Source organism: Triturus cristatus, chromosome 4_1 (assembly GCF_964204655.1).
Source record: "Triturus cristatus chromosome 4_1, aTriCri1.1, whole genome shotgun sequence".
Taxonomy (NCBI): domain Eukaryota; kingdom Metazoa; phylum Chordata; class Amphibia; order Caudata; family Salamandridae; genus Triturus; species Triturus cristatus.
Window position 1 is genome coordinate 135,458,204 of NC_140585.1, and position 2,500 is coordinate 135,460,703.

General features: G+C 39.4%; 1 non-coding gene across 1 annotated transcript; it reads right to left on the bottom strand.

Moving 5' to 3' along the window:
- Positions 1 to 1,182: 1,182 nt before the first annotated feature.
- Positions 1,183 to 1,255, bottom strand: TRNAR-CCU (transfer RNA arginine (anticodon CCU)). The gene has a single exon. It is a non-coding gene; the product is annotated as a tRNA-Arg (tRNA).
- Between the last annotated feature and the right edge of the window lie 1,245 nt (positions 1,256 to 2,500).

Sequence of the window (2,500 nt, forward strand, 5' to 3'; positions counted from 1 at the left end):
ACACTCTGCAACTTAACCATTGCACTACAAATTAGGCAACGGGGGCATCAGCAAAGGCAGCCAATGTGCCGATCCTTTATACATTTTGTGTAGTACTTTTCTTACTCGGAGGCAAAATCAGCACTTTAACTGCCCAAATCATACAGATTTTACACATGTAGCACTCTATGCACACATAGGCACACACCTTGCAGTTCTTCTACACACACTTAAGCTAAAAACCCATTCTGTCACGTCAAAATTCTGCAAACCTATTACATATTCAGTGCGTCGGCATAGAAGCACTTTTTAATGCCACTAAAATGCACAAGTAGTTAGACTGAAGATGCAACCTGAATGAGTTTACAGTATGTACTCCACTTTATTAATGATTAGTAATGAGAAAGTGAGGACTACAAGAGTATTGGAAAAGACTTTTTCCACTCTGAATGTAAAGCAGATTGTGTGACCATTGGCCAAGAACGACCACGAAGGGACTCGAACCCTCAATCTTCTGATCCGAAGTCAGACACCTTATCCATTAGGCCACGCTGTTATCCGTCCACTTGAGATGATTTTTATCATGTAGGTGGTATGCATGGATGGAGAACATATTATTGAAAGGTATTCAGGTTTACATCCCATAGTGTTCTTTCAGCTCTTTTCGCTGGAAGCACTTTTTTGGAATCTATATATTGAGAATTTTATGAGTACGATATGCTTTTGTTTTCCTTTTTCCATACAAACCTCTTTCCTCATGAGTTTAAAGCTCATTTGTATGCTCTACATAGCTCTGGACGTTTCCAGACGTGGAGTGAAACTGTTTTGAAAGTAGTACAAATTGCTCCTTCCTGCATATGCTAATTTTTCACACTCACATAGGTTGTATAAGTTTTATGAATCCTGGCTTGACCTATTCAAGTAGCTGAAAGCCTGTCACCACCTCTAGAAACAAGATTCACACCAATTCAATTCAAATCATTTTTTCCAAAAGAATATGTTCTGGCCGGTCGAAAATGCATCTCACAAAAATAGGCATTTAAAAATCTACTTTGCAGTTTCAGAACACTAACATGACTGTGAAGTGTACACAAGTAAAATGGGACAGTTTCAAAGTACCTAATCCCTCATAAACTTCCGAGAGTAAGCATGTAATAAATCTACCTAATTTTCTGGAAAAGAAAGAGGGAGGATTTTTGTTATCACCTCAGATGGGACTCGAACCCACAATCCCTGGCTTAGGAGGCCAGTGCCTTATCCATTAGGCCACTGAGGCACACATGCATAGCTCTTTCCTAGAGGCATTATTTAAATGTATTCTATGGTCAGACACCGGTGTGTGCACACAGGGCATTTCTCACTTCTCTCTATAAGTAAACTTCCCATTTTCATCCTCTTCCATCCCCGACTTTAACGCTCTCTTCTATGCTATAATGGAGACTTTGCAATTTTAGCAAGTGGAGAGAAATTAGAGAACCACTTTCGACTCCACACTTCTTCTTCACTTACTTCTTTTCTCAATATACTGGGCTTAGAAAATGGTATCAAGCCATCCTTATCATCAGTAGGACACGGAAAGAGGCACTAAGTCTCCTAACCAAGTTCAACCACACTCTGCAACTTAACCATTGCACTACAAATTAGGCAATGGGGGCATCAGCAAAGGCAGCCAATGTGCCAATCCTTTATACATTTTGTGTAGTACTTTTCTTACTCGGAGGCAAAATCAGCACTTTAACTGCCCAAATCATACAGATTTTACACCTGTACCACTCTATGCACACATAGGCACACACCTTGCAGTTCTTCTACACACACTTAAGCTAAAAACCCATTCTGTCACGTCAAAATTCTGCAAACCTATTACATATTCAGTGCGTCGGCATAGAAGCACTTTTTAATGCCACTAAAATGCACAAGTAGTTAGACTGAAGATGCAACCTGAATGAGTTTACAGTATGTACTCCACTTTATTAATGATTAGTAATGAGAAAGTGAGGACTACAAGAGTATTGGAAAAGACTTTTTCCACTCTGAATGTAAAGAAGATTGTGTGACCATTGGCCAAAAACGACCACAAAGGGACTTGAACCCTCAATCTTCTGATCCAAAGTCAGACGCCTTATCCATTAGGCCACGCGGTCATCCGTTCACCTGAGATGATTTTTATCATGTAGGTGGTATGCATGGATGGAGAACATATTATTGAAAGGTATTCAGGTTTACATCCCATAGTGTTCTTTCAGCTCTTTTCTCTGGAAGCACTTTTTTGGAATCTATATATTGAGTATTTTATGAGTACGATATGCTTTTGTTTTCCTTTTTGCATACAAACCTCTTTCCTCATGCGTTTAAAGCTCATTTGTATTCTCTACATAGCTCTGGAAGTTTCCAGACGTGGAGTGAAACTGTTTTGAAAGTAGGACAAATTGCTCCTTCCTGCATATGCACATTTTTCACACTCACATAGGTTGTATAAGTTTTATGAATCCTGGCTTGACCTATTCAAGTAGCTGAAAGC